Source organism: Giraffa tippelskirchi, chromosome 2 (genome assembly GCF_054371585.1).
Source record: "Giraffa tippelskirchi isolate mGirTip1 chromosome 2, T2T-mGirTip1v1.2.pri, whole genome shotgun sequence".
Lineage (NCBI taxonomy): Eukaryota > Metazoa > Chordata > Mammalia > Artiodactyla > Giraffidae > Giraffa > Giraffa tippelskirchi.
The window spans coordinates 99,264,964-99,289,915 of record NC_137276.1 but is presented as its reverse complement, the minus strand read 5'-3'; the positions used below and the strand labels follow the sequence as shown (position 1 = coordinate 99,289,915).

The window sequence follows — 24,952 nt, the reverse complement described above, 5'->3', positions numbered from 1 at the left end:
CCACAAATAATATCCACAAATAATGATGCTGTGAGCATCCTCATACATAAATCCTTGGGCACTCGTGCTTATTTCTTAAGGACAGATTTCTAGACATAGAATAAAGTGCGTGTGATTTGGCGATGGGTCTAGGTGCTTATTTATAGGTTGCTGTCCAGCACGGTCTCCAGTTGAAGGCTTTGCCACCATAGATGAGACTGTCCTTGCTCTGGCACCTTCTTCTGCATTGAGCATTACGGTTCCTTAAATCCCTGCTAACTTGATAGAATAGACACATTAGTTTCTTAGTCATTTATTGTCTGTTCATTGATTTTGCCCAATTTTCCAGTAGGGTGTCACTGTTTTACTTATTAAAGGGTCTCCTATATAACAAGATTATTAATCTTTCTTCAAATATGTTACAAAGCTTTCTCCCAATTGGTTATTTGCCATTATGCTTTTTATAACAGCTTTACTGAGATAATTCACATGCCATACAATTCACGCCATTAAAGTGTACAATTCATTGGTTTTTAGGATATTCATAGAGTTATACAGCCATCACCATGATCAGTTTTAGAATATTTTCATCATCCTGAAAAGAAACCTAGTACCCACCAGCAGTCTCTCCCCATTCATTTCCCCTCCCCTTGTCCCCAGTTCCTGGAAACCACTAACCTACTTTCTGTTTCTATGGATTTGCCTATTCTGGACATTTCATATAAAGGAAAGCACACAATACATGGGCTTTTGTATTTGCTTTCATTTAACAGGATGTTTTCAAGGTTGTAGCATGTCTCAGTACCTCAGTGTGCAATTACATTTTGCTTATGATTTTTAATAGCAGAAATTTTAAATTTTTATGTAATGAATGTTCTGAGCTTTCCTTCTGTAATCTACCTTCTCTCTCTCCAGGGCTTTTATGCTTAAAATGCCCTTCAGTCAAATTTACAGTTGTATTTTCTGTTAGTTTTTTTTTTTTAACTGCTTCATTAGAATAATTAAATCTCAAAAGTAATATATGGATATAGTCCTGTTTTAAATGGCTTTTGTTTTTATATCAACTCTTCAATCCACCTAGCATGTATTTTAGTAAATAGTAATAGAGTGAGAGTTTAATTTAATTTTTTTCCCAATAGCCAATTGTCCTAGTACATTTCTACGCCATTTACTTGTACTGCTTCCTCTGTCACTGATTAAGTTCTTAAATGGACTTGGATCTGTTTCAGGAGTGCTGCGGTGCCCTGTGTTCGCTTTACCCACGATCGCACCAGCGCTGGGCTTTCTGATTCTAACGGTTATAAAGTAGGGTTCAGTCTGGTTAGATGAGTTCACCTCTCTTTATTCTGCTTTATACAGACTTTCTTCATTCCTTTGCCTATTCATTTTACTGGAAGATCTTAGACTACTTTGGTCAAGTTTCCTTCCCTTCTCTGGAACAATCCCGTTTTCCCACCGTCAGCTGCTGGTAGTTTGATTGGTCATGTTTTAAACTTCTATGTTACTTTGAGAATTGATCGCATTCAGTCTTTATCCAGGAGCATGTCTCCCCATTTTGTCAACTCTTATTTTATGTATTTCAGTAATGCTTTTAATTTTCTTCATTTTGGTGTCACAATTGAGGGCTATTCTGATGTCTTTGCTTTTGATATTTTTTACTGCTGTTGTGAGTGGATTTTAAAAACTGGTTATTTCTGGTATTAAAGAAGGCTCTTCTCCCCGCCCCCTTTGTAATGATCTATTTTTCTGAACTCTCTTTTCTTTTTTTTTTTTTCTAAACTCTCTTTTCTAAGTACAGAATATTTTCCAGTTGTTTCTTTGCAATTTCTGTGTCTCTAATCACACTGTCCAAAGCCATGATGATTTCTTTCTTCCTTTCTAGTAGTTACATCTCTAATTTCTGTTTCATTCTTATTGCCTTGGCCTGATCTTCTAGAAAAGTGGAAAGCGTTAGTGAGAGGAAACAAGCTCATTTTCTTTCTAATTTTATTGGAACTGACTTTAATTGTTTCATTATTAAAATAGTATAGGTTTAGAGCAGAAGACTAGAAAGAAAAATAGCATTGCTTACTTGAAAGAAAAGTAGAGAAGAATATAATCAGTTTGTTTTGAGATAAGTATATTTCGCTTGTTGCTCAATTGACATGAAGTTTTGATTAATGTTAATAAAAAATATAAAACTATATTTTCAATGTTTAGAATAAACATTAGTTGACCATAGTGAATGTTGTGTTTGGTTTGTAGTGTTTTTATTCAGATGGTCACATCTGTATTCATAAGTGAATTTTTTTTTTTTTTTGGTTATATTGGCACATTTTGGCAGGAGGTTTTACTACTAACTTCATAAATTAACTAGACAGTTTTATGTATTTTTAATGCATGGGACAGATAATACAGCATGATGGTATGTTTTTCTTGTAAGCTTGAAAGAACCCCCTCCCCTCTGTAAAAGTCTTTGGTCTTGGAATATTTCTCTGATGTAAACTTCAGTAGTTTTTTCATTCTACCTCGATAATTAATCCCTTAAGGTTTTTTATTTTTTCCTGTGTCACATTTTAATGATTTACATTTTTCAGGGAAATGTTCAAATGTTGAGATTTTTCAATTCTTTAGCACAGTGCTATATAGAAAGATATTTTGAACTACAAGAAACCATTGTGTCTGTCGTGTATCCCCTTTCTTACTATGTTATTTGTTTTTTCTCATTCTCATTTACAGTAATAATACAGAGAACTGTAAATTGAAATGGGTTTTATCACTCACCTCCAGCTTTCCCATTCTTGCATTCTTCATTTTGATTCATCACTCAGTTGAGTGAAGTGTATTTTCAAGTAATATTTTCTTTTCTACACAATACTTAAATTTCAGAGTTCAGGCTTTATCCTGAAGAGTCTGTTGTTCCACATTTAGACGATGTATTGGTTGAGTATGAAACTTCATGGTCACAACCATTTTCTGCAAAACTCAATGAGTGCTGCTGTCTGAAGTCTTCTGTTCTTGCCTTTGTGATATTGCAGAGGTGGTCTGAGGCTAGTCCTTTATTGTTATTTCATTTTTGCTTTTTCTCCTGCATGAATACTTGTAAATTTTTTAAAAGTCCTCTTAGATAACATTAAGACCTTCAAGCCTAATGTATTAAGGTGTACTGTGAGAGTGTGTGTGTGTGTTATTGAGCTTTGGTATGATGGGAAAATAGATACTCTCATTGCCGTAAAATATATATCCCACACAGGAATTCCCTGGTGGTCCAACAGTTACGACTTTGTGCTTTCACTGCCCTGGGCCCAGGTTTGATCCTTGGTAGGGGAACTAAGATCCCATAAACCATGAGGAGCTGCCCAAAACATATGTATATACATGCATATTCCCCCACACAGTATAGCAGCTTTTCTCATCCTTGAAAACTATTAGCATTTTTGTTCAGATCATTGTTTGGGGAGCCATCCAGTATGTTGTAAGATGTTAAGAGTCTCCCTGGCATCTACTCACTAAATGCCAGGAGCATCCCCTCCCCTCAGATTGCAACAGCTTCAGATGTCCCCAGACCTTGTGAAATGTTTCCTAGGGGGCCCAGTCACTCCTGTGAGAATCTCTAGGATAGACGGTGGCATGAACTTGTGTTTTGAACTTGAATGAGGACCAGAACGTCTTCCCCATCTTACTTTAATTGGGTGGTAAGTCAAGCAAAAAAATACATATGTGCCTCTGTTTATGTTTTTTAGTCCTGAGCCCATGGCTTTATAATTGGTGAAAATCCCTCAAGGTTTTAGCACCCTATCAAATGTAGTTTACATAGTGTCTTTTGAGTTTTTACTTGTCTAGTTTTTACCAGTGTTTTAGTGGGAATTTGGCGGAAATTGCCAGGCATTGCTGGCCAGTAAATATTTTATACCATTCTCCCTTGTGAATTTTCTCACTCTGCATTTTTATACTCAGACTCTTTAAAAAATAATTCTTGATTTTTAGGGGATTTGTTTTGACTGCATATGTTGGTGTTTTGAGTGAATATGTCATTGGTTCAGGCTATAATTTGGGATGCCCAGTGAAGTCGTTTTTTTCTGGGCCACACTGAAAAATGGCCCCTCGGCAAGCTTCAATACTTGGTCAGTCATTCGAGATCCATGGACAACTTGTTCAGCCTACATGTGCTGGCTGAGATCTCTGGGCTGAGCCATCAGCTTGCCATCTACAACTAGTCAGTCCTGAAACGAGGCAGTGACGAAAATCCCCTCTAAATGCAAAGACGTGCGAGACTCAGTCAACGGTTGGTGTGAAAATAGTCTGGCTGCATACCCTCTGCCCAATTCCAGCTCAAGAGCCTGGAAAACACAGACGCACCTCCATTCCAGGGTTGTTTATTTTCATGTCACACACTGTGTGGTGGAATGAAAACAGGGCCCCAGTGTGGCTCTAGGTGTGAAAATACGACTTTTACTTCTATTTTAATCCCAGAGAGGGAAAATTCCAACTAATCTGCTAAAGCCACCTTCTTTGAAACCTTTCAGCTCATGGTTTAGAAACAAGGATGGATGTCACCAGAGTTTAAGAAGAGTGTCAGTCCCAGCCAGAGCAGACCATGTTTCAGGTGTTCCCCTGTCATTTGCCCCCTCCTTACCCCACACCAGGGGGTGGACCAGCACCTTCTCCCCCATGCTGTAGAGGGTCCATCTGTAGGAATAGCAGCTTTTCATTTTTCATTAATTTTAATTTTTATCAAAGTAAATAGATTAAAAAATTCAGCTAATACCAAAGTGAAAAAATAATCAGTTTCCTGACCACTTCCCCCACTCCATCCTATTCCCTAACACTTGGACTTGTTTCTTATATATTATCTTCCATTGTTTGAATTATATACTTTTAGTGCTATTTATTGATATTAATTTGGACTTTGTCTTTTGACTCCACCCAGCGTTTGCTGAGGATTTCTCCTATTTCGTTCCTCCCCACAGCCTTCCTCTTCTCTTATTTCATTAATATCCATCACTCTATCTTCTTATATATAATTATATAATGTTTTTGTTTTATATATATATATATATCTGACTTGAGGATATCTGAGTATAATGCAGAATAAGTTCATAATGTTAACCTATATTGATAACTTTGGCTAAATCCATATTATGTTTACATTATTCTATCTATGCAATCATTTTTCAATGCTGTATCAAGTTACGTGGTTATTTTCTCTCTTGCTTTTTATAAAATTTAGGATTAATAGTTTCCTCATTTTTTCCTCTTAATTTTCTATAGAATATCTATGTTTTTTCACAAAATCAAATTGATCCTGTAATAATGAATATTTTTCCTAAGCTCAGAAAATTCAAATAATTTCCCATGTCTTTCCTGAAATCCTCTGTTCTCTTGCTGAAACCTTGCTCTTCAGTCCTGCTGCACAGGTGGCATCTGTCTTGGAACTTCACTACTTTCATCCATCGCTTCCTGTATTTCCTGAGTCTTATGTCTTTCCTGTATTGGTTTACTGTCTTTTTTAACTTCAGTGCATCCTTCAGAAATTCCATTTTTTTTTTAAGTGTGCTTGGGAGGTAAATGTTTTGTATCCACTCCATGTCTGAGAAGATCATTCTGCTCTTGTACTTGATTGATTGACTGGGTATGAATTCTAGGTTAAAAAATCACTTGAAGACATTGATTTGACTTCTTCTACATGTCAGTGCTGCTGTTGGAGTGTTCCAATGACATCCTGAGTTTCCTTATTTTGTATTCTCTTTTGTTTGATTTCTCTCATTGGAAGTTTTTAATATCTTTTTATATCCTGGGATTCTGACATTTCATGCTTTTGTTTTTCTTAACATTCATTGCCTGAGTATTCTGTGAAATTTATCCTAGTGTTTTTATTTTTTAATCATTTCTTTCAGTCCGTTTTATTAGTTATCTTTTTTCTTAAACTCTCAATAGTCAAGTATGAATGAGACTTCCTGGACGGATCTTCTTTTTTATTTTTTTTAAATAATCTTTTTCCTATTTTTCATCTCTATTTTTTTGTTGTTCTCCTGTGTAGGTGATTTCTTTAATTTCGTCACACAATCATTTTACTGATTTTTTTCTTTTACTTTTGTTTTTTAAAACCTGCTATTCTTTTTTCATGAGTATAATACCTTCCCATCTCCCTGAGGGTATTTACTTTAATTTTAGACATTTCCTTCAGTTCTCTGCTTTGCTTATTTTTCTTCTGGATGCTCTTCCTGTTTGTAAGTTTACTGTCTCATTTGCTGGCTTAAAAATTATTTCTGAGTATCCAGGCCATCTATTCATATTTTAGTGTGTAGCACTGAAAGATGTTCCTACTTCAAGGTGAGCGCCTGGGGCTTGTTGATGGATAGATAAAACTGTCGAGTGGTCAGATGGCAAGGTGATCAATTCACTGGGGTCAGGATCTAGGGGTCTTTTCTCAGATGCCCTTCAGTTTCTCAAGAGATGGTTTATTCAGTCTCCTGATCTGTTATTTATGTTTGTTTCCAGCAGAGGCATCTCTGCCTGCAACTCCACTTCTACCCCTGGAGGACCATGCCTCCAAGAAGTTCCAGTGACCTAGCAGCTCACATGGCCCCACTCAAGGTCCGGGCATTGTGGCCATTTCTCCAAGTCAGTGTCCATTCCTCACTCTAAAATTTTACACAGACCTTTGTGTGCTGAGTCTCCGTAGTGCTGCCTGTCCATGGGGAGTTTACACCTTTTCTACTGCTGCTAAGTCACCTCAGTCGTGTCCGACTCTGTGTGACCCCATAGACGGCAGCCCAGCAGGCTCCGCCGTCCCCGGGATTCTCCAGGCAAGAACACTGGAGTGGGTTGCCATTTCCTTCTCCAATGCATGAAAGGGAAAAGTGAAAGTGAAGTCGCTCAGTCGTGTCCAACTCTTAGCGACCCCATGGACTGCAGCCTACCAGGCACCTCCGTCCATGGGATTCTCCAGGCAAGAGTACTGGAGTGCGGTGCCATTGCCTTCTCCGCCTTTTCTACTACTTATTGTCATTTCTGGAGTTCCAGGAGGTAGCAGAGCAAAACATGTGTTTGAATTAGAGATGTGACTGTGATGATGACATTGGTGGCAAAGTCCTTGTGACTGACTAGCATGGTAGGGTAGAGAAGAAGTACCTGAAGGGGCCACCAGGAAGGAATAGGAGCCCCTGGGCTTCGATGCAGGATTCAGTCTATGTTGGAATAGAATATTGCAGGGGACTTCCTTTCCTGCAGTGTGACAATCAGTAAATTCTGGAATCATTTACTATGAGTTTAGCCTAAAGATAGAGGAATAGACTCAGAGAACACTAGGCCAAAGCTCGTCTTAGGGACAGGGCAGTATGTGTCCTGCGGGGAAGGTCAGCTTCGCTTGGTATCTTCCATCATTATAGCCACTGCTGCTGCTGCTGCTAAGTCGCTTCAGTCGTGTCCGACTCTGTGCGACCCCATAGACGGCCGCCCACCAGGCTCCCCCGTCCCTGGGATTCTCCAGGCAAGAATACTGGAGTGGGTTGCCATTTCCTTCTCCAGTGCATGAAAGGGAAAAGTGAAAGTGAAGTCGCTCAGTCGTGTCCGACTCTTAGTGACCCCATGGACTGTAGCCTACCAGGCTCCTCCATCCATGGGATTTTCCAGGCAAGAGTACTGGAGTGGGGTGCCATTGCCTTCTCCGGTTATAGCCACTAGGCTTCCCATAATCAAGGCCAGCCTAACCCTACAGGGATTATGCAGGACAGCTGCTCTCTCTGTCACATTGACTTGCTAGGCCTCCGCCCTCCTGACTCTAAAGTGAAGGGATTGTTTCCAGCCTCCTGGAACCCCATGTGGAACCCTGGGGCCAATGGCTGTGAAATCACAACCTACGCAAGTGTCTGGAGGTTGTTGAAAAGGGAACCACCATGGATTGAGAACTTGCTTTGAGCCAGGGCCAGTGTTAGGGATTTCACACACGTCCTCCTAGAAAGATGGGAGCTAGCTAGAGTCAGAGTTATATCCTTAAAACATAAGAAATCACTGTTTCTGAATAAATTGTTTGCTAGTAGATTGAGAGAGGGAATCGGGAAATGAAGACAAATAAATCACCAGCCCTTTCCTGGTGCATCAGGAAATTTCAATCCAAGTCCAGTGCACTCTGCTTTGGCCCCCGGAGCGTACTCAGTAGCGTGTCACAGACTCAGAGTCCAGTTGCTGGAAGAAGCTCGAGAGGTTCCAGCAAAACACTACCCTCTGTAGATCCTGCCGCAGCGAAGCTGTTGTGCAGCTCACTCCCTCACACCATTAGTGTCAAACCTTCGTCAATATTTAAACATTCATTATTCAGAATTTCATTTCTCTGCTCCTCTTTTTTTTTTTAACTTGGAGAAGCAAAGAAAAACAAGGTTAGCAACTGTATCCTGTATTTCTGCAGGAAAGAAATGAACCACTTCAAAGCGAAGTTGATTTACTGGATAAATATATATTTAGGCATTTGGGAGCTTTAAATGTATATGATTTACCAGAGAAATAGGGGGCATCCTTCAGAATCCACTATGCAAAGATATATTGACACAATTTCAACTGTATGGTTATGTCTTTGATAAATCAGCCTACCTCCTACAGACCTTCATGGTCCACTGGAGATAAAATGTGCACCTCCTGTCTGGGGAGAGTGGGGGGCAGGCAGGCTGAGAAGTGTGGGCACGTCTACCTGGAAGGGTCCTGGGTGGCACAGAAGGGAGTCCTGTGGGCGGAGTTCAGGCTCCTGACTGTGCGTTTGTAGCCCGGTCCAGAGGCCATAAGAGGCAGGCACTGTCTGCCTGGAGGAGAGCTGGAGGCTGGAACCCCATGTGGGACCCTGGGGAGCTGGGGTTGTGATGAAGCAATAGCTTTAGTGCCTGGACAAGGCTCAGCCTCCAGTCGCAGCCACAGGGCCCCTGGGCCAGTCCTGCCAAGCGGCTTTGCCTAGAAAATCCCTGCATGCCAGCTCAGGTGATCCTGTCAAGGAAGCCGTCGTCGGGACTCCTGGCAGAAGGTACTTTTGAGGGTCACTAGAAGGCGGCTTGTGAATATGCAAGCAGATGCGGGGGAGGGCTGGCCCTGTAGCTGGTGTGTAACCTGTCATCACCTGGGAGCTGTCAGAACCTCTCCTGGAGGAGGCCCTGCAGGATGGATGCTGCCTGAAAGTCCTGAGTAGGACTTAGGATCAGAAGGAAGGGGAACAGTGGATGGGGAGGCTGCTGAGCAGAACCTGGAGGGACAGAGAGGCCCCTTGAGTATCAGAAGCTGAGAAGGAGGCTGAGCACTCACACACTTCCCAGGCTGGAGCGATCTTTACCCGCCCTGCCTGCTGCCGGCTCACAGATTTTGCCATGGCCACATTCTGAGCTCATTCTTCTAATCCTATTGGGGTTTGGAGCCATGTGGTCAGTGCCCTAGGCTTCTGTCGCTCAAGAGAAGCGGGCATGCCCTGTGCCAACTGCCCTGATGACATCCAGCCCCTGCCCTCCTGCATCTGTGTCTCCCTGGGGAGGCTGCTGCAGAGATGTCTGTGTCACCCCTGGCAGGAATCTGTGGTTTCTCTTATCCACAGGCCTTGTCTCCTGTCCCTTCCCACTGACAGGGCCTGGCTTCTTACCCACAGACTGGGGATTTTGCTCCCTAGTTCCACAGATGCTGAAGCTAGAACTGCACAGGGAAAAAAGAACTTTTTCCTATTCCAGGCCAGTATTTATGATAATTACACATGGTGATAAATGGAATTGGGAAAAGTGGATTAGCTTTAATTAAAGGGTCTTTTATTCTTAAAGTACATCCTAGGGAGCACAACTTTGGGTAATTAGAGAAGGAGGTTGAAATCCAGCAGGTCCTGTGTTTGGGACACAGCCTCCCACTCAGGACCCTCCCTCCACTCACCTGCACAGCTCCTCTCACACCATTCACGTGGATCTGACTCCTGTTGCTGGGGAAGATTGGGCTGCCTGGAATCCTGGTGTCTGTTGGCCTTGAGATACTATTTCAGCATCTCCTGCCACCACAGACCACCTTGCCTGATGCATGAGTCATAGGCCATCCAAAGCCTATAAGCTTGTGGCAGTGTCGGATGACTGGTGCGCTGGAGGCCTGTGTGTAACATGCCAGCACTCTGCTGTACCCCCAAGAAGAGAAAACTGGTCCAGGGGGAGGTTGACTCATGGGACTTGTCAATGTTTCTGGTGTGGGCGGGTTCACAGGTATGAGGAAAAGAGGAGCATGAGGGTGTGGAAATCCCCTTAGGTGCGAACATTCACTTACCTCCCTCTCCATCTGTCCTCCCTTCCGTCCACTCATGTCTCCATCCATTCACTGATGCCACGTACACCCACTGAGTACCCCCCAGTGGCTGCCAGGCTCTGGGCTAAAGGCTGAGGACAGGTGAGAAGCTGCTCCCGATCCTGGGAGCCCACAGTCGGGTGGGGAGGGCAGACAAAGCCAGCAGCATAAACAGCATGGTGAGGCTGATGGAGCATGGCCCCTGGAGAACCAGAGCCTCAGCCCATATCATACCTAAAGGGGCGGGGAGTGCCCAGGTGGGCCAGGGCCAATAGGACACAGAATGTTTTAATCAAGGCAATGGTGGAATCGGCACACACCTGTCCCGACTCAGGATGGAGGGGCCAGGCCTCAATGGCCTCTGAGGTCAGTAAGCCCCTCACTACTTTACCCTCTGTGCCATCTCTCCCACATGGGGACTTGCAGTGCACAGATGACCAGGTCGCAAGAGATGTGTGTCGTGCAGCCTTTCACATCTTAGGCAATGCTATCTTCACCATTATTTTCACCTTCAGACCTGTGCAGGGTGCAGCTAACTCAGCCACTGTGATAGTTTAACTAGGGGGTTGTCCCAGCCTTCACCTTCCCCTGAAAACCTTTCTGAACTTGGCATTGGTGCCTTCACCTCTCTGGTCAGTAGGGTCCCTGCACCTATTTAGGAATCTTTGGAAATAGCGGGTTGTGCTGATGACAGGCAGCCAGGTTAGGAAACAGGTTTGGAAGCCACAGTTAGGATCTGCCCAGGATACAACGGGGGGCTAACATGACCAGGATCCAGAGCTGTGGAGGTTTACAAGGTGGGCCTCGGGGCTTGACAGGTAGTGGCCATAAGGACAGCAATCTGCTGCCCTGGTAGATTCTGGGAGTGGAATGCCAGGCAAAGTGGGCAGGACCAGAGACTGGAATGATGATGAGGAGGAATGAATGGGTTACTCTTCTGGAATCAGACATTCTAATATATGGGCAGCATCCTGACCTGAGACATGCCATCCTCATAGCAGGCCTCAAACTAGAGAATTAGCATGTGCCAAGGATCCAGAGTCACTACAGGCCCAGAAGCACAATTTGGGTTTTTGGTTATTCAGCACATCACTCTAAACTCAATCTCTTTACCCCAGATGCACACTGAAAATGAAAAGTCTGTTCTCTGCTTCAAATCTCCTTGAGAGAGGAGGCCTACTGGGATGAGTCTCTGGCCTCTGAGAGGATTTGATAGAGTTCTGTGTGGTTTTGAACCTGAAAACTAGAGAGAGTTCAAACCCTCAGGGTGGAGGCCCTTGAGGATAAATGTTTTGTGCAGAAAGGCACTCCATTAGGTATATTAATATAAGGGAGAAAATGACTAGTTTTGCATGGATTTCACTTTTAAAGGGCATTGACACTAGTTCTCAACATAAAAATATTGGAGAGATTTAGAAATCAAGTAGACCAAGTTCATTTTACACAAAGGGTAACTGAGCTTCAGAGAGTTTAGGTGACTTGCCTGTGGCCAGGGACAGCATCTAGTTTTGTTCTGTTCTCAAACCCTATCAATGCTGATTTCTGTAGAGGGAAGGTTTTATACTTTTTTCAACTTGGTTGAAAAAGAGTGAATGAATGAGCTAAAATTTGCATTGTACCTCAGGTCCACTTGGAATGACAGTCTCTTTACAGACCAAGCCAAGAGGTGCAAGGTTGCAACATGGTTTTCATATTTTCTGGAGGTTCCATGATGTCTTCATGGAACAGGTACTGACTCATCTGTGTTGCTTGAGTGGTGGGTTTCATCAGTCCACCTGTGTTCTTCCTCCTTGGCCTTTGACTGTTTGGGTGATTTATGAAGAAAAGTTGCAGGAATTCTGTGAGTGTTAGAATGCTTTTCTTAAATGCCCCTTATTAGTCCCTATCCTTTAAAAAATTCATCATCATTGTTTCTGCCCACCGGCCTAAGATCTCTCAGCCTATGAGCCCAAGAACCTTTGCTCCTGTTGCAGAGTTCTGGGGTGCCACATCCTGTAAGCGTGCTCCTCTCATCACTTTACCAGAATAAGGTGTGAGGGGCAGGTGGGCCATGTGTAGCTCCAATGGGGCAGGCTGGCCAAGTTCATCTGTATGTTTATCTCTCACCTGTGGGGAAAACAGAGATGACAGCAATCTCTTTGACACTCATTCCAAGGAGAGATAGGACCCATTTCCTTTCCCTTTAATCTGCCCTGGCCTGTGACTACTTTGACCAATAGAATGTGGAAAGAGTTACACTTTGCTACCAAGAGTCTCTTCTCGTCTCTTGGTGCCCTGGGTTGCCATGTAACGGTCCAGCCTCCCGGCTAGAGGGAGAGAGGACATGAGGAAACCCCGACACTGCAGGGTGAGGGCAAGGGAGATGGGCTCTGCTGAGCCAGCTGGCCCTGTCGCTGTGCCAGGCAGGTGAGAGAGGCTATCTTGAACCCTCTTGCCATGCCCAGCCACCAACCAAGGGACTCTGCTTAATGCCACTTGGAGCCCAAGAATTATCCCACCCACCTCTGTCTGAATTCCTGACCCCCACAAATTCTACAGATAATAAAAATATGAGTTTGGGTTCCTGGGTTTGAATCTCAGTTCTGCCACTTTCTGGCTGGGACTAGAAGTGAATATTGATTCTCTCTGAAACCTTACTCCAGAATACTCCAGTATTCTTGGGCTTCCCTGGTGGCTCAGCTGGTAAAAAATCCAACTGCAATGTTAGAGACCTGGGTTTGATCCCTGGGTTGAAAAGATCCCCTGGAGAAGGGAAAGGTTACCCACTCCAGTATTCTGGCCTGGAGAATTCCATGGACTGTATAGTCCATGAGGTCACAAAGAGTTGGACACAACTGAGTGACTTTCGCTTTCACTTTCTGAAACCTTAGTTCGAACATTTATAAAACTGGGTAACACTGCTTTCCTTTCAGAAGCATAGCATACACTGTAGTATGGTATAAAGGACCTGGCCTATAGGAGGTGTGCAAGAAATCCAAGCTAGTCTTTGAACATTTTGCCAGCAAGCTGGAATTCCTTCGGGCAGGGTGGTTTTGGCAATAGCTCCTCTATACGTGGTGTGATGTCCCAAGAACTTCCTGGCTTGTCCCCTTGGGGACCTATGGTATTTGTACAGAAGGGCCACCCAAAGATGCCCTGGGTCTGGGGGGCATTTGGTGAGCTGTAGGCCCATGTTCTGACCTGCAAGGAGTGCAGGCATTGGGTTTATGGATGAGATACACCTGTATCTGCAAGGTGTGCCCATGTGCCCGTGCACACGTGTGTGCGTGGGCCAAAGGGGAGAAGGGACTGAGGTTAAAGTTGTTTAGTCCAGCGAGTGTGGTGTGAGGAGCACTGAAGCAGGAGCTGTGAAGGCTCAGGGCATCATGTGGCAGCCCAGGAGGGTCACTGGAGATAATGCCAGGAAAGCTCTTCCTAAACTGTAAAGCGCTCTCTATGCGCAAGGCATTATTCTTAATAGCATGAAAAGGAGGAGGAGATAGAGAAAGTGGGCAAGGAGAAATCCTCCCGAATCCTCCTGATAGCAATTGTACATCTATAATTCCTTCACCTTCTTACCGCATTGGAATGTTATGGGGATTAGTGAGCGTCCAGCTGCAGAAGGCCCAGAGCCCCTTAGGAAAGGCTCAACCAGGACTTTATCTAATGAATCCCCTCGGAGAGTATTTTCTGTTGTGTGGATACATTCCCTGCTGGTAAGGGATGTATTCCATTGCCTGGGGCCCCTTCCCAGGGTATCTGTGAACCAGGAGGGCAGGGATGTGCTCACTCTTCAAAATGTAGTAGTGGGTGTGTTGGTTGGAGTACTTAGAACTCTGTAGTCACAATTCTAATGTCCTCCCTCCTTGTCTCTGCTATGGAGAGAATAGCTCCCAGGGCTTCCCTTGTGACTCAGTTGGTAAAGAATCCACCTGCAATGTGGGAGACCTGGGTTTGATTCCTGGGTTGGGAAGATCCCCTGGAGAAGGGAAAGGCTACCCACTCCAGTATTCTGGCCTGGAGTATTCCATGGACTGTATAGTCCATGGGGTTGCAAAGAGTCGGACATAACTGAGCAACTTTCACTTTCACTTATCCCCACACCCCACACACAATAACGTGGTCCCCTGGAGTTTACTTGTGTGGCCCAGAGCTGCTGGCTTGTTGAGAAACAAGAAATGCCCAGGGAACCTTCTGTGGGTGCAGAAGTACTAGCTGTGATGCTGGAGTTCTTTGCCTTCCTGTAGAGCTACTTCCTCAAGTGGGGGTTCTCAAATGCATTCCAACTGGTCTTTCATCTGGAATGCCAGGGTCTTATCTCCACCTCACAGCCTGAACAGGCCCACTCTCTGCAAAGAAAAAGGCAGCTGCAGACTCCATGGGCAGGAGGTGAATATTTGAAGCCCAAGATTTGAGACCATGAGGATGAGGTGGCCAGGTAAGATACAGAATGCCCAGTTCAATTCATATTTCAGATAAACAGTAAATAACTTTTTAGTATAAGTATGTCCTCAAAGAACTTCTCACAAGTGAGTTTTCATTATAAGTATATCCCATACAATATTTGGGACCTACTTATGCTAAAAAAAATTACTTGTTTGTCTGAAATTCAGAGCCAGTTGGGTGGGCACCTAGTGTTTCATTTGATAAATCTTGCAGGCCAGCCTGAGGACACAGCCCCCCCTGAGAATGCAGCCCCTCCTGAGGACACAGCCCCTCCTGAGAACGCAGCCCCTCCTGAGGATGCAGCCCCTCCTGAGAACGCAGCCCCTCCTGAGGACGCAGCCCCTCCTGAGGATGCAGCCCCTCCTGAAGCAGTGGTGGCTGGCCAGTCTGAGGATGCAGCCTCCAGTGTCAGTGGTGGCTGCATCTTGCGAACTGAGCTGAATTTTGCTGAGTTGGCTGAATTTGCAAGTCAGCTTCAGCTGACTGTTTCCTCTTAAGGAATTCACTTGCTCCAAGGTCGGTGGCCCCAGGTAGGCAAGGTGCTGCCTTGTTATCTGGTTTGTCCAAACAGCAAGTGCATTCTTCAACTGATCTAGAGAAGCCTCACAACTCATCTCCTCATGCCCTTTCTTTAAGTATATGAACAGCTCCCCATACCAAACAGCAAGTTCTCAACCATTGAATCAGAGTTAAAGAGGTTAACTCCTAGGATTTTATTTTCTTGTTTACATCCTGTTCTCATATCAAAGAGAATGTAGAGCATCTGAGCCCTTAAACTCTCTCTAACCTTTTTTAACTGTTAGTAAACCAGACTCAGGCTTAATCAAGGCTAGAATGGGGCTCCCTTGTGCCCAGAGATCCATCCCAGAACATAAGCCCCTCCATGAGGCCAAAGCTGGGAGTACAGACTCTCCGCATCACCAGTTCTCCAGTCTTCCTCCCCTGCCGCTCCACACCAGTTCCCCTGACTAGGAGAAGGTCTTGCTGACCTCCTGGTCTGGGGAGGCCTCGTTCCCATGTCCCTTGTCTCCACCCTGACCCCTCTCCCCCATGTAAGGTCCTGCTCTATCTCCATACCAGGAATTCCCAAGATGCATTCCTTGAGTGGAAGCCTTTTGCATCCGTAGAGATGCAGTTGCTTCCAGCAATGATGCCTTGAGGCTGATTGGCGCCTAGTACCTTGGACTGTGCTCCATAGGCCCTTTCCTGAGATTGTGCCGGGGGAGGAAGAAGCAGGGGAGGCTGACCTGAGTGTTCCCCAAAGGTGGGAGATGGGTGGGGGGACAGTGAGGATGGAACACTAAGGACAGGGCATGTTGGCTGACCATGCGTCAGCCCTGCCTGGCACTCTCCCCAGCACTACACTTTTCCAAGGCTGTCAGGGTGGTGCTTGTCCAAGAGCAAGTAGGACAGTCACAGATTGGCAGGTAGATTATAACATGTCTTGAGAAGTGAATTTTTCAGGAAGTGGATTCTAATTAAAATGGAATGTGTCTCATCTTCAAACCACTAATTTTTTTTTCTTTTATAAAAAGGGGGTTTCTGCCTATAGTTGTGGCAGCTGCCCAGTATGTTGGAGTGGAGGGGCAGATGTTTCTGTATGTGTCACAAGTATGTGTGGGGAGCTTGGCACTGCCATGGCCACTGTAATAAAGACAATAGAAATGATGGCGGGGCAAGAGCACCTCCTGGGGGTTGCAAATGCGGCAGAGCTGTGCTTTCCTAGAGGACAGCAGTTGTGTCCACACCTGCCCTGAGGGACTGGTCCCTGTGGACTCGGGCCAGCACCTGGCCCTCGGCAAGCACTGGAGTGATGCCCTCCTAGTCTGCAGGCAGTCAAGCCCAAGGTGCTGCAGAGCAGAGAGGCTGAGACCACCGGCTTTCTGGTCAGTCAGCATCATAGTTCTGCTTGCTTCTTTTTATTTTTTAACTGGAGGATAATTGCTTTACAATGTTGTGTTGGTTTCTGACGTACAGCAACTCGAATCAACCATAACTCTGTGTGTGTGTGTGTGTGTGTGTGTATCCCTTCCCTCGTGAGCCTCCCTCCCATCCCCCTGCCACATTCCACCCCTCTAGGTTATCACAGAGTAGCAGGCTGGGCTCCCTATATTATAGTAGCTTCCCACTAGCTAGCTATTTTACACATGATAGTGTGTATGTGTTAGTGCTCCTCTCTCAATTCATCCTGTGCTCTCCTTCCTATGTCTTCATCTCTTTTCCTGCCCTGCAAATAGGTTCATCGGTACTATTTTTCTAGATTCCATATATATATGCATTAATATACCTACAATATTTGTTTTTATCTTTCTGACTTACTTCACTGTGTGGGGCAGGTTACTTCACCTCTCTGAGTCTTAGTTTCCTGGCCTGTAAATGGAGGTAGTTATATTTGTTACATAGGGAAAAAGCAAACAAGATAACATAGGCAAAGGTCTCAGCACAATGTCTGTCCCTTAGTGAATGTTTAATAAATGATACTGATTATTATTAGAAAACATATTAATTAGGTCTGTAGTGTCTTAATACATTTGGTTGTTTTTAAAGTGATGACTTTTAAGCTAAATTAAGCTGCCTGCTTAATTCAGCTTTATTCTTAGCTTTGCAGTAGAGACTATTATCTTTCCTGAAATGTTTTCCCCTACATTTTCACCTTTTGTGTTTTCTTTTCTTGATATCACTTGAGGCATCTCAGAAGTGAAGCTGAGTATGAACTGGATAGGTAGTTGTTCAGGAGACACATCAGAAATGGAATTTAGTGCTACTGTGGTACATAGGACCTTAATGTGTGCTCCATGGACCCAGGGGATCATTTTAGGGGGTCTTCAAGGTCAGAACTGTTTACTTAATAAAACTTATATGCCATTTGCCTATTTCACTGCATTGATGTTTGCACAGATAGAGGGTAAACCTTGGGTCTACCTGCCTATGAAGCCAGTATTCCTACTTCTTGCCATAGCAAGACTTAAAGCAGTTGCACCAAAGTACACAAGTGGTTGTTCTGTCCTTTACTAACAATCTCTCAAACAGAAAACGTCAGTTTCACTTCGGAATACCCTTGATGAAGCAGTACAAGTTAACATTTTTTAAAAAGTTTTGGTCCTTGAGTACATGTCCTTTTAAGATTCTGGATGATGAAATACTGAGTTCAAATAAAGAAAACTTCTGCTGTACACTGAAGTATCATGGTTGTCTCAAGGAAAAGTACATATTTATTTGAGTTGCAAGCTGAACTAGCCATTTTTTAAATGGAACATCATTTTTTACTTGAAAGAACAATAGACATACAAATTATGGCTATTCAGACTTGGACATTTGGCACATATTTACTTAAAAGTAAAAGGAGTGAGCTTTTCATTCCAAGGAAGTGAAGTGAAATGAAGCAAAAGTCGCTCAGCCATGTCCGACTCTTTGTGACCCCATGGACTGTAGCCCACCAGGCTCCTCTGTCTATGGGGAGTCTCCAGGCCAGGATACTAGAGTGGGTTACCATTTCCTTCTCCTCATTCCAGGGAAAACCACTGAAAATATTGTTAGCTAATGATAACGATAAAATATGAGATTTCAAATGAAAATTAGAGTCTGGGGAACCTTGACAGTTTCCTATTATTTCAGAGATTTTATTTTAATGACTGTAGTCTTTCTTTATGTCATATGATATGTCAACATTTGAAAAACCTGCATAACTCATTGTATTGATATTTGCCAAATGACCAATATATGATGTGACTAAATCAAGCATAAGTAAAACTTCCATGAAAAAATCAAAATAGAAGAATACATTTTTAATGAAACATTAATGCAAAATTCTTGTGGCTTAGGTGTAAATTCCACATTGTAACCAAACTTACTGATTTTTTGGTGTAGTATTAAAGAATAGCCTCAGTTATCTGAAAAGGTTACTACAATGCCTTTCTTTTTTCTAACTACATATCTGAGTGAGACTGATTTTCTTTGTATATTTTGTATACTTCAACCAAAATAACATATAACATGACTGTGGAAGCTGATGTTAAATGATGAATCAAATGCTGAATGTTGAACCAAAAGTAAAGAGATTTGAAAAACTGTAAAACAATGCTAGTCTTCTCACTTTTATAGAAAATATAGTTTTATTGAGAATATAGTTATTTTTCATAAAATATGTTATTTGTGTTCACATATAATGAGTTTATTATTGGGGTTCTCAATAATTTTTAAGATTATCAAGGGACATTGAGACCAAAAAAGTTTGAGAACTGCTGCTCCAGCAAATGCTTTGTTCTTTCTGAACCATACTCTTCCTGCATTTTATTGTAATTATTGTGGCTTCCTTCCCTGGTGGCTCTGACAGTAAAGAATCCACCTGCAATGTGGGAGACCTGGGTTCAGTCCTTGGGTTGGGAAGATCCCTTGGAGGAGGGCATGGCAATCCACTCTGGTATTCTTGCCTAGAGAATCCCATGGACAGAGGAGCCTGAGGGGCTACAGTCCATGGGGTCTCAGAGAATTGGACACAACTGAGTGACTAACCACACACACATTGTTGTGTGTGCCTCTCTCCCTTGCTGGGCATATAAGCTCCGAGAACAACTTATTTTTGTTTGCATCCCCAGCAACTAGCACACAGCGGGGCACATAGTAGGTGTCTGGCAAATATTTAACGAGTGGAGTGATGGTTGTTGGATTATTTGTCCATCTATAAAAATGGGATCTGTTGGTCCACAGAGTAACCTGAAATGCCCCTTTGGCATTTGTGTAGTAACTTGAGTATGTTAATTGCTTTCTAGTCTGAGGCTTTCATCCTCCAACTGAGAAATAGGAAATAGGAATTCCTTAGCCCCCATCCAGACCTACTGACTCAGAAACTCGAATTGGGGCCAGCTATCCTCTGGGTTTTAACAGGTCTTCCAGGTAGTTCTGATGTACCTTGAAATTAGAGATCTCCTAAACACTTTTTATTCTCCTGTAAAATGGAAATTAGAAGTCTCCCTCCTGAGGTTGCTGACACATTTCGTGAGATGACACTCATAAGATGCTTAGTAGCAGTACCTAAACCTTTGAGAATCAGTACCTATTCTCATTGTAAAGGATAAGAATGCCTAGACTGTTTTATATCTTACATCTTATTGGACTGTTTCCTTGCCCATAACCCTGCTGTTGTTCATATCTGGGGGCCCTGAGCTCAGGGTAAGGAGGGTGACTGAGTTGGAGAGGGAGCAGAGAGGCCCAGGAGGTCAAGGAAGAGTGGGTGTAGCCAAGCTCCTGAACCTTCTGTCTCCTCTCTCCTTGATGAATGCTTGCCAGCCTTTAACCCCACAGGCTCCCTGGTCCTACCTCAGTGAGGGACAGCACACAGCAGTCCAGTGAACCCCAAAAGAGGCCCTGAAGGAGGGAGAGAGAAGTGACAGCTGGGAGAGGTGGAGAGAGGAGAAATGCTTGGCAAATTAGAGCAGGTAACCTTTGCAGATGGCAGCTGGGGAAGCAGAAGTTGAGAAGCTGTCATTCCAAAGTACAACTTGACAAAGGAAGTGAATCAGCACCTTGGCAGACAGGTTCCTGAGCTTCTCATGTCACATGCTGAATTCAGCCTGGCTTATCAGAGGCCCCATTCCTGTGGCCCTATTAAAGGTCCATTGATGTCTGCATGTCTTCTCGTTAATTACAAACTCATTGAACTGCACAGCCAGCAAAAAGCTCACTGAAGATGCGGGGCATCAGTAGGACTGACAGACCCATTAACTCTTCTCTGCCTGCAGCTCTCAGCTTTCTGTACCCAAGGCCTTTCCAGGGGCAGAATGCTCCCTCTCCAGTACACTGACTCACTCACTCATTCATTTTCTTTGTTCCTTCCCTTAACAAATGTTTATTCACACCCGTGTGGTAGCCTCAGGGGTTCTTAAACAGAAGAGGTATTGTTTTCCCTCTTATTTGGCTTTTGATTGTCAAAGTTGGAGGGTGTATGGGCAAATAGTGGGTAAAGAGGATGCTGTAATGCACAAGCATGTGTGCACACTAAGTTGCCTCAGTCATGTCTGACTCTTTGTGACACTATGGACTATAGCCCACCAAGCATCTCTGCCCATAAGATTCTCTAGGCAAAAATTCTGGAGTGGGTTGCCATCCCCCTCCTCCAGGGGATCTTCCTGACCCAGGAATCGAACCCATGTCTCTTAAGTCTCCTGCATTGGCAGGTGGATTCTTTACCACTAGCGCCACCTGGGAAGCCCGTAATGCATAGGACAGCTTCTTAAAACCAAGAATTATTTGGCCCCTAATGTCAATAGTGCTGGCTTCCCAGGTGGCTCATTGTAAAGAATCCACCTGCCATGCAGGAGGTGTGGGTTTGATTCCTGAGTTGGGAAGATCCCCTGGAGAAGGAAATGGCAACCCACTCCAGTATTTTTGCCTGGGAAATTCCATGGACACAGGAGCCTGGTGGATTGCAGTCCATGGGGTCACAAAGAGTCGGATGTGTCTTAGCGACTAAATAACAATAGCAAAGTCAATAACACTGAGATCAAGACCCCTGAACTAGATGGAAGATGAATATGCAGCAGTTACCCAGAGAGTGAATAGGCAGTGGAAACAGTAGCTGGCAACCTATGATGTCAAGGTAAAGAACTATACAACGGAGTGATGACTTGAAGAGGGAGCCTGGGGAGGCTATTCTCTCTAGGGGTCAGTGGAGAGCAAGGGCAGGGGTGCTAGGGAGGGTGGCTTGACCACAGATTGAGGTCTCAGGGAGAGAGGGAAAAGAAGCCTCCTTTAGTCCTTCCTGAGTCTCCCTTTGAATCTCAGCTAGTCTCTCCTCTTGCCAAGGGCCCACAACCTTAGGTTTGAAACTGGTGTCATGAACTATAGGGGAGCTGAGTATCTATGTTGTCACTGCATCCGCCACTCCGTACACACGGAGGGATCTAGTCACACTTGCTGGGCAGTGAGCACTGTGTTCTTGGCACCATGGCCTCTACACCAGGGCCCTCGATCATGCGGCCACTCTGACTTCTGCTCCTTCCAGCTTTGTGCCTCCTCACGTGAGTGTCTGTCTCAGGAGATGATGACGTAGCTTGAATGCCCAATCAATAGCCAATTCACTCCTGCTTCCTTCCTCCATGGGCTTGGTTGCTAAACACACATTTCTAGAAGGTGTGGGTACTGGTTGAGCTAGAGTTTTAGCCCTGTGGGTACTTCCTTAGAGGCTCAGAAGTGGGCCGTCTTCTATTCCTTTGAAGAAGGTGCCTCTGGCCGTCATGCTCCACTGGCTGTTTGGGGAGCTAAATGGAGCAGCCTGGTCTAAGGCTACCTTCTTATTACTCCTACGCCATCACAGGACTGCACTCAGCTTTCAGCAGCTGAGCAAGAGAGGAGCCTCCTCATTGAAAAGCATCTCCTTACTTAAGTCTTTGAGACTATATCTTTAAGCTGCTTAATATACTTTGCCTGTTGTGCAACAAATGCTTTGGCTAACAACAACAACAATCATTTCATTAATATTTCTCACAATTCTAAGATTTGCTGGACTTAGCTGGGCACATCTTCCTCACTTTCTCTTGTGCTGTTATGATTGGATGGCACTGGGCTGGGATCATTGACAAGGCTTCTGCATTTGCAGGTCTAATGGTCAATGGTAGCTGTCAACTGAGAACTCAGCTGGGACCATCATTCAGAAAACACCTTTCTTTTCCATGTGCCTTGGGCTTCCTCACAGTATGATGACTGGGTTCCAAGAGGGAGTGTCCCAGGAGACAGGAATTGAAAGCTGCAAAGAGTTTCCTAATGCTACTGTTTGGAAACTGACATAGAAGAGCTTCCATCATTGTCAACACCTCAAACAGTGACAGGAGCTCAGAGCTCAGATAAGGATGGAGACATAAATCCCACCTGTGAATGGGTAGAATGTCTGGTACTTTGGGGGCCATGGACATGGAAGCAACCTAGATGTCCATCGGTAGACAAATGGATAAGAAAGCTGTGGTACATATATGCAATGGAATATTACTCAGCTATTAAAAAGAACACATTTGAATCAGTTCTAATGAGGTGGATGAAACTGGAGCATATCATACAGAGTGAAGTAAGTCAGAAAGAAAAGCACCAATACAGTATATTAATGAATATATATGGAATTTAGAAAGATGGTAATGATGACCCTATATACGAGACAGCAAAAGAGACACAGATACAAAGAACAGACTTTTGGAGACTTCTGTGGGAGAAGGCGAGGATGGGATGATTTGAGAGAATAGCATTGAAACATGTATATTACCATATGTGAAATAGATCACCAGTCCAAGTTCGATGCATGAAATAGGGCACGAAAAGCCAGTGCACTAGGACAACCCTGAGGGATGGGATGGAGAGAGAGGTGGGAGGGGGGTTCAGGATGGGGGACACATGTACACCCATGGCTGATTCATGTCAATGTATGGCAAAAACCACTACAATATTGTGAAGTAAATAGCCTCCAATTAAAATAAATAAATTAATTTTAAAAAATCCTTCACAACAAGCATGTGATTAGAGAAGAGCAAACAGGCTCTTCATCCATTCATTCGTTGACCACATAGTCCTGAGCACTAGTTTTGTGTCAAGTTCTCTGGGAGGACAGAGGCAAAGCCATGCTTCCTGCCTGTGAGTAATTCAGCACTCTTGGGCTAACTTCTGGACCTTTGAACTCTGTACTTTGATTGTTCTTTGTGCTTGAAAACCTGAGTTGGAACAAAAGCTGGCGGGTCCCTGAGTTCACAGTGTCCTTCTGCTGTGAGCTTCCGGTGGTAACCCCAGGACAAGCTTCCCCAAGGAGACTCCCCCCAGGGAGTGAAGGCTGCTTTTTTCTTCCATTTTACTCTTCACAGCCAATGTGTTCCCTTTGGAATTTAAGCTCATGTGCAGGGGGTGTTCTCTTGTGCGTGCTCTGTTGCCAAGTTGTGTCCGACTCTGACTCTGTGTGACACTGTAGGGTGTAGCCTGCCAGGTTCCTCTGTCCATGGGATTATCCAGGCAAGAATACTGAGGTGGGTTGCCATTTCCTCCTCCAGGGGATCTTCCCGATTCAGGGATTGAACTCCAGGCTCCTGCTTGGCCAGCGGATTCTTTTACCACTGGGCCACCTGGGAAGCCCAGATATTCTGTTACTAGCATTCAAACTGATACAGAGTGTTGACTACGAATGAATTGGAGGGAATGATACAAGGATGAATGTATGATTGCCATGGAAGGCTAACGAGGAGGCTTTTGAGGATTAAACTTTAAGGCTTTTGTCTTACATGCTTACTTTATAGCCTAACCTTTGAGTTAGATGTGATTCTCCTGGGAAACCACTGAAAATGTAATGACCATCTATAGCCATTGCTAATTCTATAAAAGAGAAGACATCTTAACCCCAACCTCCCAAAGTGGCAAGGACATAATAATAAAGGGGAGTCCTTTTAATTAAAATGAATGTATCTTTAGTAGAGCATATTGAATTTTTCATATTTTTGTTATCGTACTGCGGATTATTAATCAATGTTGTGGGCACTCTCTTCCTGGGGCCCATCCTTTCTGCATGGGAAAGTGAGTGGCCTTGGATTTTTGGGCTGTGGTTTCTGCTTCCTGCAGTTTGGGCCTCATCTCATTCATGAGTATCTGCTTCAGAACCTCTGATCCACTTCCAGCTGCTGATGGAATAACTCCAGTATCCAACTGCCAGCCATATATAGGTCTTTTTATCCTTGATTTTCTGGGCTCTGGTAACTTTGAGAATGGCCAAAAGAAAGGGAAATAAGAAATCCAACAAGCTAGAGTGTGTATGGGGGCGGCCATTTCATTCTAGCCCACACTTACTCTGGGCTTGGATCTCAACCACTTTCTCTTCTTCCCAAAGTTTTTTTCATTTTTGCTTTGAAAAATATGGTAGACAAAGGCAGCAAGGTGTTTATTCTCTAATAATAACTACCCCTCCCCCCACCAGTCTCCTTCCTATCATTCCATTAATGACTTAGTCCCTTGGAGGTTTCCTCTTGGAAATTTAGGAATGGCTCAAGCAAAAGCTGTCATCTTGCTAAATCGTTTCTGATCATAGCTTCAAGATTGATTAGCACCTGCTTGCCTATTTCTCCCTACCTACAGGCATCTTTGAGAGAAACACACTGAAAAGACGACCATGGTAGGGACCTATGTAATTCATAAGTGGCTTTGAGTGCATGGGTTTTGATGAGGCAATATGGAAAATGATTGCATTAAGCATTGCTATTTATTTACTTGACTTTGTACAGGACAATCAATTTGTTCACATTCCGTGCCTCCTGTCAGGAAGTTA

At 44.0% G+C, this 24,952-nt stretch overlaps 1 protein-coding gene and 2 long non-coding RNA genes across 3 annotated transcripts in view; 2 read left to right on the top strand and 1 right to left on the bottom strand.

Annotated features, from left to right (window-relative positions):
* The window catches only part of EPHB1 (EPH receptor B1), a 456,002-nt gene that overhangs the window by 230,999 nt on the left and 200,051 nt on the right, over nt 1–24,952 (top strand). The window lies entirely within an intron of this gene.
* Nucleotides 9,696–14,156, bottom strand: LOC145539857 (uncharacterized). The gene is made up of 2 exons (XR_014078005.1): nt 13,804–14,156; nt 9,696–12,351 (listed from the first exon to the last, which is right to left on the bottom strand). It is a non-coding gene; the product is annotated as an uncharacterized LOC145539857 (long non-coding RNA).
* Nucleotides 13,120–15,432, top strand: LOC145539856 (uncharacterized). Its single transcript, XR_014078004.1, has 2 exons — nt 13,120–14,662; nt 14,884–15,432. It is a non-coding gene; the product is annotated as an uncharacterized LOC145539856 (long non-coding RNA).